At 38.0% G+C, this 15,471-nt stretch overlaps 1 long non-coding RNA gene across 2 annotated transcripts in view; it reads right to left on the minus strand.

The window, feature by feature from the left end:
• The window catches only part of LOC141508830 (uncharacterized), a 275,036-nt gene that overhangs the window by 209,306 nt on the left and 50,259 nt on the right, over positions 1-15,471 (minus strand). The window contains exon 1 of one of the 2 annotated variants that reach the window (XR_012474520.1): positions 11,381-15,042. The exons of the other annotated variant lie outside the window; for it this stretch is intronic. This is a non-coding gene — a long non-coding RNA (uncharacterized LOC141508830). Of the gene's footprint in view, positions 1-11,380; positions 15,043-15,471 lie in introns of those variants that run through there. 2 annotated transcript variants of the gene reach the window in all.

Below are 15,471 nucleotides of genomic sequence, written 5' to 3' on the forward strand. Positions count from 1 at the left end.
ATCACAAAATAACTAACTCCCCTCAAAATGCCCATTTCCTTGCTGTTTGAATGGGAGAAGTGGCTTTTCTCCTGAAATTAAACATTAACAAACAGCAGTTTTAAGAACATGAAGTGGCTAAAATTGTAGGCTTTGTTAGAAACAGCCCTAAACAGTACATATTAGCACAAATTGTGTTTTTAATGGTTAAGATGAAGCATTAAATATCAAACTGGGCTAAAGGGCTGTTCTCAATGCAGTAGCTTACACTGAACTAACTACCTGTTTTAATCAGTTTAGCAAACTGGCCAAGACTGAAGAAAAAAGTGAATATGTTTATAAAATATCCTGCTGTCCTTTAGCCCCCACAGTCAATGAACAAACACCCCTTGAATTCATAACTAGGTTGTTACAGAGTGAATTCAAAGTTAACCACACATAGAAGGAACAATAATCTGGCATTCTGTTGAGAGGAAATACAGGGTGATGAAAAAGGCACTGAATTAGGAGATGGTGGGCTGAGTTCAAAGCCTTTCTCTGCTGCTCATAGTCTCTGTGATTTTTTATCAAGGCAGTATGGTATTGTGGAGAGGGGGCACCAGATTCAAGGACAGGGAATGAAAAGGATAATATTTATTAAATATCCATTCATTATGCACCAGGCACTGTGATCCATACTTTATTTCATTTGATCATCACAACAACCCTGGAAAATAGGTACTATTATTACCCCCTTATACAGATAAGGAAACTAAGGCAGATAGAGGTGAAATGGTTTGTGCTAGTTCATACAACTAGTTAGTGTCCAAGGCTGGATTTGAACTCAAGCCATCCTGACTTCAGGTTCAGTGCTCTATCCTCTGTCTTACCCAACAGGTGGGCAGAAGTTGCCAAACAGCAAACAAGATTTAATGTAAAGAGAAACTTCTTCCCAATTAGATTTATCTCAAAATGAAATGGGCTTAAAGATAATGGATTCATACTCAATAGACATGTTCAAGTAGAAACTAAATGAACCCTTGACACATAGGTCATAGAGAGAATTATTCTTTAGGTATAGTTAGGACTAGAGAACTGCTAGGATCCTGTCCAATTAAGAAATCCTATGATTGGGTGACCTAGGTTTGACTCTCATCTCTGTTACTAGCTGTATGACTTTTAACAAGTCAATGCGTCCCTTTTCTCATTTACAAAATGAAGGAATTACATGAGATAGCAAATTATATAATATCCCTTTAAAATTTGCAAGGTACTTTACATTTATTAACTAATTTGAAACTTACAAAAACCCTGTGAGAGACGTATAAGTATTTTTATCTCCATTTAACAGTTAAAGAAACTCAGTCTCCAAGATTTAACCAAGATCCAGAATTAGAATCAGAGTTGAGATTAGACACCATAGTCAATACTCTATTATAGTACTCTATAACAGTACTCTCCATCTCTCAGATACAGGCATTTTTCTCTTCCTGTCTCCCATACCTGCTATCCCTCATTATCTCCATCTTTGGGCTTCCTTGACTTCCCTTAAGTCCCATATAAAATCTCAATACCTACAAGAAACCTTTCCCATCGTCACCAGACTCCCTTAATTCTAGTGCCTTTCCTCTTTTTATTATTTCCCACTTATCCTGTACCAGTAGATTATTCTGTATCTAAAGCTGGGTAGCAAAATGTATAGAGTACCTGACCTAAAATCAGAAAGACCTAGTTCAAATCCAACCTTAGACACCTACTAGCTATGTAACCTTGGGCAAGTCACTTAACTCTGCCTCAATCCCTCATCTGTAAAATAAACTACAGAAGGAAATGACAAATCACTCCAGTATCTTTGCCAAGGAAAATGGGGTCATAAAGAGTGGAACATGTCTGAAAAATGACTGAACAACAGCATAACTTATTTGTCCATATTTGCTTGCTTGTAATATCCACCATCAGATTATGAGTCCCTTGACCAAAAAAGAGATAGAGAGGAAAAGTAAGATTAAATGGGAAATTTTGTTTACATTAAATTTAAAAATTTTTGCACAAATAAAACCAATATAATCAAAATCAGAAGGAAAGGAAATTGGAAGTGGCAGTAGGAAATTCTATAGCAAGTTTTTCTAATAAAAGTCTAATTTCTCAAATATATAGGGATTTGAGATAAATTTATATAAGTAATAACCATTCCCTAGTTGATAAATGGTTAAAGGATATGAACAGGCAATTTTCAGAAGAAGAAATAAAAGCTATCAATAGTCTTATGAAAAAATGCTCTAAATTACTATTGATTAGAGAAATACAAATTAAAACAAATCTGATCTCACATCTACCAGATCGGCTAGCAAGACAGAAAATAAAAAATAACAGATGTTGGAGAATATGTGAAAGAATAAGCACAGTAATGTACTATTATTGGTACTTCATCTATTCTAGAGAACAATGTGGACCTTTTGGGTCTATCAAAAAGTATAAAACTGCTCCTACCCTTTGACCCAGAAACATCACTAGTGGATCTGTTCCCCAAAGAAATTAGAATAATTTAAGTAGCTCTTTTCATGGTATAATTTGAAATTGGGGGAATAGGGTAAACATACCCATCAATTGGGTAATGACTCAAAAAATTATAATGATGAAACACTATTGTGCTATTAAAAAAATGGTTTCAGATAAACCTGGGAAGATTTACTTGAACTGATATGAAGTGAACAGAACCAGGAAACTGATGTTACTACAATATTGTAGTGATGACCAACTGTGAAAAACTTAGCTACTATGATCAAGACAATGACCTAAGACAATTCCAAAGGAATCATGTTAAAAAAAAAAAAACGCTATCTACCTCCAGAGAGACAACTGATCAGCAATATAGATTTGAAGCATGCTTTGTTTTTTTACTTTATTTTGTTATTTTTTTTTCACAATAAGGATAATATGGAAATATATTTTGCATATGTATATATTTCACATGTATAATGAGTATCATACTGCTTGTTTTATTAATGGGTAGGGGAGAGGCTAGAAGGGAATTTAGAACTTTAAAAATTTAAATTAAAAAAATGTGCTCTTTAAAGGAAGGATTGTCTTTTGTCTCTTTTTGTAACTCCATTACTTAGCACTAAGCCTAGCATATAATAAGTGCTTAATAAATATTTGTTGATATTTCTTCTTCATTTTTGAAGGGGAACTAAAGACATCACAATGTTGGAGTCAAGGTACAAAAGGTACAAGGTACAAAGTACAAAAACAGTATTGGCATGCTGTGGTCAACAGGGTCATGAAGAATTATTAATATTAATTAAGACAATATTAAACAACAACAGAATCCCTTTCAGCTCTGAGATTCATGGTTCAAGAAAGGAGACAAGGAAATCATATTGCTGTTCATTGAAAATGATTATGGCTGATCAGTCCAAAACCAGCTTGGAAGACTCTACCACAGGTCCAGGCACAAGTAGTCTGAACATTTGGGATGGGAACGTCTTCAGATTTGTACATCTCATGTTTCCTTTGTTCTACTACAAATTATTTCACCACTAGGGCAGTGTCTTCTTTGATGCAGGAAGGCTATACTGGGTAGTCCTGTGACAACAACTCTCATGTCTCACAACCAATAACAAAGATCTTCAGAAAGAGATCTTAAGTGTTCTTGTACCACTTTTTCTGACCTCTTTGTGACTTGCCTGGTGATTGAAAAACAGTCTTTTAGGTAAAGATGCATTTAACATTCAGGAGACATGGCCAAACCATTGGAGTTGTGCTCTCTGTGGTAGAATTTGAATGCTTAGCAGTTATCCTTGAGAGAGGACACAGTGTCTGGTGCCTCATCTTGCCAGGTAATCTTCAGACTTTTCCTAAGACAATTCAAATGGAAGCAGTTCAATTTTCTAGCATGGTGCTGGTAAACTGTTCACAGGCATATACCATGACATCAACACAACAGCTCTGTATACCTTCAGTTTGGTAATTAAATACCTATTCTCTACCACCCTTTCTTTTGTAGCACCCCAAATGCTGATCTAGCTCTGACAATGCATGTGTCAGTTTTATCATCCATGTGTCCATCCTTGGAAAGTATACTGCCAAGGTAAGTGAACTTATCCTCAACATTCAAAATTTCTCCATTTAATGTAAACTGATGATTTCACATAGGGATGGTATGGTGCTGGTCCATGGAGATCCTCTGTTTTCTTGGTGCTAACTGTCAGACCACAATTAGTACAGGCAGCAGAGAACTGATCCATACTCTGTTGCATCTCAGTCACAGAGTCTGTAAACAACAGGTCACACACCAACTACTTTTCTCTTGGCTTATAGCCTTTTCATTGTGATTTCATCTTCATTGAGGGTATCTGACAAAATCATGGAAAACATTGTATTAAAAAGAATGAGAGCAAACAAACACACTAAATTGATGACTGGGAAAATATGAGGGCATCATCTTTTATTCAGAATCCATATAAGCATGAAACTGATACTGATGATTTTTTCTGGGCAACCAGATTTTGACAAGATCTTCCACAAGCCCTCATGACTGACTGTATCAAAGGCCTTGGTCATACTGATAATGGAGGTTTTATATACAGACAGATCTACTGCCAGTACTTCTAGAGTTGTTGAGCAGCAAACATCATGTCAACTAATATTCAGCCCTTTCTGAAATCAAACTGGTTTTCACGTACATGACCATCTTCCAGGTGAAGGTTCAGTAGATTAAGGAGGACTCTGGCAAGAATCTTGACAGCAATACATAAATGTTTATTGGTTGACTGACTGACATCACAGTGAATTTTAATAAAAATGTGAACTCATCATTATTTTCACCAATTTGCAAATTTTCTGAAATTGTCATAACAAAAGATTTTGTTTTAAATGCCTTGTTTTGGGCATGATCTGTAGGATTAAGGAAAAATTTGACCATTAGGAAAACTGTCTTAACCTAAAGAGGTCTTAGTCAATTTGCTAATTTTCCTAGTTAAAATGGGAGAATGTGTCTGAGCACAAAACCTGAAATGAAGTTGCAAAGAGGTCAATTTAGGCTTGATATGAAGAAGAAATTCTGAACAATGAGTGCTCTCCCAAGTTGCCTCAGGAAAGGATGAGTCCTCCTTCACTTGAAGGTCCTCAAGCAAAGAATTGATGGACATTTGACAGTGATTTTGCACAGAATTGAGGTCCTGGAGGTCCACATATTAATTTAGAAATCCATGAATTAACATTATCTATGTTTTATTGTATTTTTATTTATTTTATTAAACATTTCCCAATTACATTTTCTTTTAGTTTCAACTATTTTATAAGCTGTTTATTTAAATGTTCACCAGAGTGAAGGCTTTGTAGATAGAGTGCTGAACCTGGAGTTGGGAAGACCCAAGTTCAAATTTAGCTTCAGACACTTTTTATCTGCGTGACCCTATACAGATCACTCAAACCACATTTATCTTAATCCACTGGAGAATGAAATGGCAAACCTTTCCAGTGTCTTTGCCAAGAAAACCATGGACAGTATTGGCATGCTGTGGTCCACAGGGTCATGAAGAATTATTAATATTAATTAAGACAATATTAAACAACAACAGAATCCCTTTCAGCTCTGAGATTCATGGTTCAAGAAAGGAGACAAGGAAATTATATTGCTGTTCATTGAAAATGATTAGAACATTATTTTATTTTATTTTTTGTTGGTTAATGGATTGAAAGCAGCATCATTTCTCTTGGCTAGGGATTTTATATTATGATAGCAATGCTGCTAAGATAAACTCTGAAATGGACTTCTGTTTTAAATCAAACCAATTCCAAGTATAAATGTTAGGAGTATTATTCCTCTAAGATCAAGAATTAACTGGCCCCCTGAAAATACAGTAGTTCACTAAGTACCCCAGTGGGAGACACTACAATGTGTCTTCTGGGAGAAGTCAAAACAAACAAACAAAATATAGGGTGGATCCTCTCCTGAAATTCAAAACCTAGCTGAGGAAACATAACAAATATAAGAAATGACAGGGAGAAGAGAAAAGTCTATGAAGTTCTATCTGAAGGACTCATAGAATGATAAAGGATCAGTACTGATACTTTGGGGGAGGGGAAAGAGAAGGGTTAAACTTCCTCTACTTGTCTCCAAAAACCATAACTAAGGAAAATTGGTAGAAGTTATCAAGTGACATATTTTGGATGGATAACAGGGTATAAACTTCTGGCAATTAGAGCTGTTCAAAATTTATATGAAGGCTGCCTTGGGAGAAGATGCCATAAGGATCTCCAAGTAAAGACTAAGAGATCACAAAGGGTCTTTCTACAGCCCGGATTAGATGCTATCTGAAGTCACACAGGTATACATTCACATGCTTGTATTCCTACCTAGTCACAGATTTAGAGCTAGAAAGGGCAATAAGGGACTTGAACTGGATGACCCCATGAGACCTTTAGCTCACTCTAAAGCTGTAATTCTAGGCTTTACCTCTCCTTCATTGCCACTACCACCATTACACACCCATTTTATGGATGAGAAAGCTAAGACAGGGAATTTAAGTTAACTAAGTGACTTGCCCAAAGTCAAGGAAAGTGACTAAGCCAGGATTCAAGCCCAGGTTGGCAGACTCCAAAACCTCTTGCACTGTGTTATTCTCCCTTCCCTTCTAACTCTGATAACCTATGGCACACATCATTCTATAACAGGTAAAGATTTTCATCAAAGTACAAACCAGAAGGCTAGCCTCCAAAGTCTAATGTATGGCCACACCATTCATGTCCTAATCCAATTAGGGGCCAAGCCTTATCAATCTCCTCACCAGCTTTTTCTATCTGTTCTCTTCTATTCACACAGCTACCATCTTAGTTCAGCCCCTAATCACCTTTCACCTGAATTATGATACTAGAATCCTAACAGGAAGACCATTTAGAAATTAACTTAATGCAGCCTCTCTGCTCTCTGATCCACTTAGTTGCTAAAGTGATATTCCAAAAGCATAGGTCTGCCCATGTCACTCACCTGCTTCAATGAGCCCCATTGCCTTTATGTTTTGGCATTCAAAGCCCTTCACAATTTAACTAGAGTCTATCTGACAGATCTGATTACATACGATTCTCCTTACTTTCATCATCTGGATTCTTGTAGTTAAAGTAGCCTACTAAATGGTATTTTAAGCACCTTTTAAATCACAGCTCTATTAGTAGCTCCTTCAAGAGATCTTTCTTGACATGGACCTACCACAGCTGTTAGTTCTCCTTCTCCTATATGTATTTTTATATAACCTATATAGGGAAGAATAGCATAATGGCTAAAGGGACAAGAAAATCTGGGCTTAAACCTGCCTCCAACGTATACTAGTTGTATGACCCGGGGCAAGTCACTTACATCCCTTTGCAGAAAAACTGTCAATTTGTATTGACAAAGAGAATTTCTTCACTGGGAGTTCCCTAAATCAATGAATCACAGGTTCTGTCCCCCAAAAAACACAAAGATAAAATATGTTTTTATATATAATATATATATATATTGATCAATGTACATGTTGTCTCCCCCAGATTAATAAGTTCTATGAAAGCAGAGACTCTCCCATGTCTGTCTTTATTATACCAGTGTCTTACTCTCATTAGGCATTTGATAAATATTTATTGTTTGATAGAGGTACTGATGATTGAAGAGCTCACTAGCAGCTCCTCCAGGATGACCAGCATTCCTTTGGGATGCTAACAAAATCGGGCACCAAGACCACCGATGGCTGCTAGACCATGCAGGTCTAAAAAGGCAGGAAATACTACAGGAGGCAGAACCTGGGCTCATCCCAGATAGTATATCCAGCCTTCAGGAGTCATCTGAGAGCCCTAATGAAGAACAGGGTCAGGAAGGAGGAAGAGGACATCATAAATGAGACAGAAGAGCCAGGAAGAGTTCAGATGGTCATTTAGGTACCACAGGCTGTGGCAATCTGCAGGTGATGCTTCTCTAATCTGACTTTTAGTCTCTACTGCCCTTTCCCCAAGACCTATGTTACTGAAAGAACTCACATAATATAATCATAAGAATTGGTTTACTCTCATCTCAATTATTCCACCTCTATCTGTGAAGTTGTTGAATTGAGTGTGCCTCCATCTACAGTCCTGCTGGGCACATTATAAACAGATGGAAATAGGAAAACATTATTTAGGGAAAATATTTTGTGCTTTTTTCCTCAAAATGCAGTGGACAGAAGTGGAAGAAAATATGCTAAGGGAGGAAATAGATGAGGAAATACAACAAGAGATAAAGATGTCCAAGCAACTCTGACTTTCAATTTCCTATTCCTTTTGAACATATCTCTTGTGAACCTATTCTGTTCCTGGGTCCCAGTCTCCTCTCTCTCTCTCTCTCTCTCTCTCTCTCTCTCTCTCTCTCTCTCTCTCTCTCTCTCTCTATCTCCCCTCTAATCTGCTGTAGAGAGGAAATAGTGCCACACTATTTCCTATTCCACTGGACTCCCCTTTGCACAATGCTTTTATCAAATATTGAAACACAGTCCTTAAATGCAGCATACACACATATAGAATTTGATTAGTCTATTGTAAGAGACAATACTACTCCCACTCTGTGATAAAGCAATGGAAACCTTTGTGGTTTCAGATTATAACTTTGTCACTTACTACATAACTAATTAGAGGAAATCAAGACAAATCTCTCAGGAACTCAGTTTCTTCTTCTGTAAAATGCAGGACTGGATTCAGACTTTTCCATCTTTAGAGCTATGGCAACAAATCTCTAGATCCTGTCAACAGGAATAGGAAGGCTTCTATCCTCAATTTCTATTTCCACATTAAGTTTTTCATTGTTCCTACAAAATGAAGGAGGAAAGAGCAAAATCTTCTACTTCCCATAGACAAGAGAGATTGGTAGTTTCATCAGTGTAGGGAAATCCTTCCACCACTGCATATGTCAAACCATCTGTATCTAGGACATAGAAGATAAGTTCTAGAGAGTCCCTTAAGACTCACAGAGGTTCCGTGGCCTGTATAGGGCAGCTGGTAAATTTCAAGGATGGGATTTGAACCCAGATCTTTCCAAGTCCAAGATTATCACTTTTGACTTCATGATTTTCTACTATATTTATTATATCATTTCATTCTTTTCTTTTTCATAAATGATTTCTTCTTTTTTCTTTTTTATTGATCTTTTAAAAAATTTATTTTATTTTTCCCAATATAGCTAGTTTTCAACATCCATTTTTCCATATTTTTCCACCTTCCTCCCTTCCATCCCCTCTCCCCATGACAGCAAGCAATCCAATATAGGTTTGTATTATTCTTTTCTTTATGCCAGCCCTGTGAGGCAGGCAACAAAAACATCTTAGATGAGGAAATTGAAACAAAGAAGGAAAATTGTTTGCAAGAATTTTAAGTGCCATAGTCAGGACTTGAACTCAGATCTTCTAATGCTCCTCCAAACTTCCATAAACTGGACATCCTAGACAAACCTAGCAATAATGACAAGATTATCTAAATCCAATCCCTTGTATCTGGCATTAACAAAAAAGGTGAAATCTGCTCATTTTAACCTAGAACCATTCAAGATAAAACTGAACATGGAAGCACATATGTAGACAATGAAAAAACAACCACAATGGCAAAACTGTGTCTTAATGTGTGCAATATAGTGAACCTAATATACAATAAACATGAGATGAAATTTATTGCCTGAAAGCACCAAAGAGACAGAAAAGCCAGTGCAGCCAAAAGACTATCTAGGAGAAAGGGACATCCTGTCTAGGACATGAGTAATTTGGTTTCTTGGAAATCTGTGTCCATGGTGGAGGAGATGACATTAATTTCTGCTATAGTTTAGACTAGGGTTCTACCTCCAGAGCCCGAAAGTTTTTAGCCAGCATCCTATTAATAAGCAATAACTCATTCAATAATTTTTCCAATCCAATAAATGATTATTAAACACCTCTGCAGAGGTACAGAGCTGAACCCTGAGGATGCAGATGAAAAGCAACACAAATACTGCTCTCAGGGAAATCACAATCTCCTTGAGAGGGAGAGGAGTGATATAGTGATAATTCTCTTTTTTATTGTTGTACTACTACCATTTTATTTCTTTTTTCTTTTTTTTAGAAATATTTTATTTATTTTGAGCTTTACAATTTTCCCCCCATTCTTGCTTCCCTCCCCTCACCCCCCACAGAAGGCAGTCTGTTAGTCTTTACATTGTTTCTATGGTATACATTGATCTCAGTTGAATGTGATGATAGAGAAATCATATCCTTAAGGAAGAAAAATAAAGTATGAGATAGTAAAATTACATGATAAGATAATGGGTTTTTTCCTAATTTGAAAGTAATTGTCTTTGTTCTTTGTTCAAAGTCCTTAATTCTTTCTCTGGATACAGATGGTATTCTCCATTGCAGACAGCCCCAAATTGTCCCTGGTTGTTGCACTGATGGAATAAGCAAGTCCATCAAGGTTGATCATCACCCCCATGTTGCTGTTAGAGTGTAAAATGTTTTTCAGGTTCTGCTCATCTCACTCAGCATCAGTTCATGCAAATCTGTCCAGGCTTCCCCGAATTCCCATCCCTCCTGATTTCTAATAGAACAATAGTGTTTCATGACATACATATATCACATTTTGTTAAGCCATTCCCCAACTGAAGGGCATTCACTTAATTTCCAATTCTTTGCCACCACAAACAGGGCTACTATAAATATTTTTGTACAAGTGATGTTTTTACCCTTTTGCATAATCTCTTCGGGGTATAGACCCAGTAGTGGTATTGCTGGACCAAAGGGTATTTATGGTGATAATTCTTGTACAAAAACCAGCAATAACAACAACCCAGGATACTCAGAACAAAATATATCTTCCACACAACTTTTTTAGAAAATATGGAAAGGGGTGGAAAAATTGGGAAAGGGAGAAGAGATCCTGGAATAGATGGGAGAAGGAAGACTATAAGACACCATAAGGCCACTGCCAGAAAGGCCTAGAGACAGAAGTGATGAGAGGAAAGAAGAAAGTTCAGCTGCAATAAGGTCCAGGAAGATGGAAGAGGAGTGGGGAGAAGAGGGGGGGGGAAGGAAATGTCTCTAGAAACTTTCTTTTATAATGTCTTTACAGAATTGGGGGGTCTTAACCTGAGATTCACAGAGAGATTTCAGGAGATCCATAAACTTGGATAGGGGGGGCTGAGGGGTGGGAGAAGAGAATCATATCTTTATTTTCACTAGTCTCTAATTGAAATTTTACATTTCCTTCAATTATGTGAAAACATTATTTAAGAAATCATCAGATTGCTAAAGGGAGTGACACAAGAGAGGTGAAAAACCCCTGTACTAGAGACAGACATCCTGAAAGTCAGGAAGAACTTGGTTCAGGCCTTGCCTCTCATACATATCCACTGCATGGCCTTGGACAAGTCACAACCTTTCCAAGTCCCCAGACAACTTACTTAAGAATTCTCAGCTCCAGACAAGTTGAAATCATCTGTATTGGCAGAGGGAGATTCTTCACTGGGAATTGCACATGCTATCAGTAGCCTCTAAATTTCAATATCCTGGGAAAAGTCCCAATCATTCCTACAAATGAATATGAAACAAGGAAAAATGTGATGGGGCAAAGGAGACAAAGTGCACTGAGAGAAACTATTACTTCTGGAGAAAGACCTTCTCATTTGGGAGAGCTATCATGGAAGACTGTCAAGCATAAGGTAGATCATTTGTCAAGGTGGAGAGAGAGAGAGAGAGAGAGAGAGAGAGAGAGAGAGAGTCATTCTTTAAGTGAAAGTTACATTACTTTGGAGAGGAGATAGGTGGTAATGAAACAACATGTTTCATGAAATAAGGAAATTATTTGAGGAAAAAGAAAGAGAAAATGGAGGGAATTCCCATTCGCTACATCAGTGGGACCCCTCCAATTATTTTTTCAGTAGAGAAGAGTACTCGGGGGCAGCTAGGTGGCATAGTGGATAGGAGCACTGGTTCTGAAGTCAGGAGAACCTCAGTTCAAATCCAGAATCAGACCTAATAATTAACTAGTTGAGTAACCTTGGGCAAATCACTTAACCCCATTGCCTTACCAAAAATAAAAGCAAAGCAAGAAAGCAAGAAAGCAAGAAAGCAAGAAAGCAAGAAAGCAAGAAAGCAAGAAAGCAAGAAAGCAAGAAAGCAAGAAAGCAAGAAAGAAAGAAAGCAAGAAAGCAAGAAAGAAAGAAAGAAAGAAAGAAAGAAAGAAAGAAAGGAGTACTCTTAGTGAAGAAAACTACATCACTCCACTAATCTTGTTAACAGTTTAGAACTAGATCAACCCTTAGAACTTATCTTGGCTACCATCCACATAATATAGAAGAGAAACCACTTTCTGACCAAATCTTTCCTAAGTCAAAGCTCAATGTTTTCTTCTGAAGGAGTTTAGAAGTAGCTTGCAAACTTCTACAACTCTCTTTCCTTATCTACTCCTCTCCCAAACACAAAGGAAAATAAATTACTCCCTCCCTACACAATTGGCAGACTGCTTGCCATATTTGCTTCAGAAGCTGGAGACAAGGTCTGGAAGAATAAGTAGAACCAAGAGATAAATTGACCCAATCACAAATGAAGTCCCCTGCCCTATATTTCAACATTTTTAGCTTCTTCCATAAACACTGAAATTGTCCCCCAAAAAAGGTGTCTTCCCCTTCAAGAAAACTTTTACACTCAGACTTTTCTGGACCAATGCCAGTCTTCTTTTGAAACAAGTAGGTCTTTATTTTTAAAACACACACACAGACACACACAATGTGACAATCGGCAACTGTCTGAGTTACGGCCTGTTGACGCACAGGACATCATGCCAAGACAAGACTGAATTACATCCCCCTAGCCTGCCACCCACCTCAGTTCCTATCAACAGACAATGAACACTTTAGGGGTGGCTGCCCCAGTAAAATAAACCCAGATCACCCAGCAGCCAAGGTAAATAGATGTGCCCAGCCATCCTTCTCTGGACTCCAACTGGCTGAGGCTTCTGTTGGCTCCACTGATCAAGGAGGAATGACAAACAATATTAGATCAAGGAGTTCACCAGCTTGCCTGGACAACAGAATCACTCACCCAGAAACCCCTTCCCCTGCCAAGATGCCCCAGTCAGATTCATACCAGCCAGCCTGAAGAAAACTTATATTCTACTGTGCATACTCTAAGGGAGATCCATTTCCCCATTAGAGCTCCTTACTTGCAAGGGGCTGGTTACATTATTTGGGAAGCAATAGCTCAAAGAATCTGAGCTGGAAAAATTCACCTAGGGCAACCCATAGCTAATCATGACCCCCCCCCCCATACAACATAATTGATAAAGTGTTAGTAAGCCTTTGAATGAAGGTCTCTGTTCCTTCTAAAGATGACTATTCTACTTTTCAACAGCTCCAATTGTTAGGAAATTTTCTTGACAGCAAACCTAAATTTACCTCTGCAACTTCTATTGATTACTCCTGACTCTGCCCTCTGGGTTTAAGGAGAACAAACCTATTTCTTCTCATAAAGAACAATCTTTTGACACATAAAGGCAGTTACTGTGTCCCCTCTCTTGAGTCTTCCCTTGTTAAGACAAAGCATCACTAATTCTTACAAATGAAACATGTTGCAGGATCATGAGACCCCTCATCATTTAGACCCCTCTAGATAAGGTCTAGTTTACTCATGGCTTCGGTGTACCTAACCTAGAAAACTCAGATCACTACAAAATATTTTAAGTCAGGTTAAATAGTTGTCCCTCTAATGTGTATAAGCCCACCCCCAGCCCCAGAAGGAGCAGACTGTCCATCCTTGGTCCTGGCACCGTGATCATCCTCCCACCTTCCCCCTCTGTGGGCATACTGCATAGAGACAAATGAGAGGCATCTCCCTTCTGTTTGCACTCAGATCCTATGGCAAAAGACGCTGAGCATCAGGTTCATCCCCCCCCCCCAACCAGGACTAAAGGGACAGAATTATGATCAGAGACCTTATTCAAATACTATTATCAAACTTAAGCTCTGATTGCATCAGTCCTCAGGCCAAAAAAAAATTGTTTGAACTAAATTTCAAGAAAAATAGATTTGTACATGCAAATACCAAGTGGACTCCTTTTGAGGGTGATGGTAGAGGAGAAGGAACTGGCAAGGGTCCAGTATCTCTTCTCCACATGACCCTGTCTTAACAGAAGTCTGACTCTGGGACACTGACCATCAGCAGAGGCAAAAAGGAGGACAATGAAGAAAGAAAATGCCTGCCTGTGGAAACCATTCTCTCTACTCTTCTTGCTGGCCCTATTCCTGAAATCTTGCTCCTCTCTTGGGGCCACCCAAGCTGGCAGGGACTCAGGATCTTCAACCCAAGAACCTCAAAGGGTCTTTATGAAGGAGTATTACATTCCCTGGCTCTGCTGGCAAGGAAACTAAGGTGTGGAGTAGTAACGTGAGCAGCTCAATGGGTGGCTATCTTTTTTAGGACAAAAACATGTCACTCTCTGAGATGAGAGAGAAGGAAATACCCAGAAGCATCCCTGAGGGATGCACAAACTTCAAACCCTAGTTAAATTAAGCTTATGTCAAAGGGGTAATTTACTGCCCCATAAGTTTTTATAGTCTTACCAAATCAAAGCAAATAACTCAGGTTGAGAACTCAATTGAGGCAACACAGCATGATATCTCACGTTGTAGGTCACCTCCTCAGCCATGCCAACTAAGGCAAAAAGCAACCCAACCTCAAGCTCCTACCCACAGACTCTCAATGGGCCAGTCAATTATAACTCATGGGACCAGCTGACCAAGGGGCAGAGAGTCAGGACTGTTAAAATATCAACTTGGGGGAAGGAGATGAAGCTAAAAATGAAAAGAGAGGAGGACAGACAGAGCTCTGATCTATATATGGCCCATGAATGCCTTCCTGAAATGACCATTAACCAGTGGTATTAGCACACTGGCTAAGGGGTTTTGTATTCTTTTCAGTTCATTCCAATGCTGCCCCCAACCCATCACTTATAAAATTAGGGTTAGGGAAGGGTGTTAAACTGATTTGTATATTCTGGGGTTATGAGGATTGAGGAGCTGAAAAAAATTGGAGCAAGTCACAAGATTTCTTTTATAAAATAATTTAAATGTGTTCCTGATTATATATATATATATATATATATATATACATATATATATATATATATATACACACACACACATATACATATATCTAAAATTATAACTTAGTATAAGTTGAGACAGTGGAATGCAGTAAATAGAATAAATTATGGAGAACTTTTCATGAATAATAAATTTCTTAACTATCAGTGCTTAAATTCATCCTTAAATTCGCTCCCTTAAAGTCATCACTTCTGCCATGGCCAGAGTAAGAAATAGAAAGAAATGCCAAGCTGTGTTGACTTCATCTGGTTTGTATAACAGGACACATTTAGAGTCTTGTTTTTCAACAAGACAGGCCGGCGTCTCCACTGACTTCATGCCTTTTTCTGGGGATTTCCACTTCTGGATTTCTTTCTGTCTTTACAAGAGAGGTCTTGCCCAGAGATATCTAA

This window comes from Macrotis lagotis, chromosome 1 (assembly GCF_037893015.1).
Source record: "Macrotis lagotis isolate mMagLag1 chromosome 1, bilby.v1.9.chrom.fasta, whole genome shotgun sequence".
Lineage (NCBI taxonomy): Eukaryota > Metazoa > Chordata > Mammalia > Peramelemorphia > Peramelidae > Macrotis > Macrotis lagotis.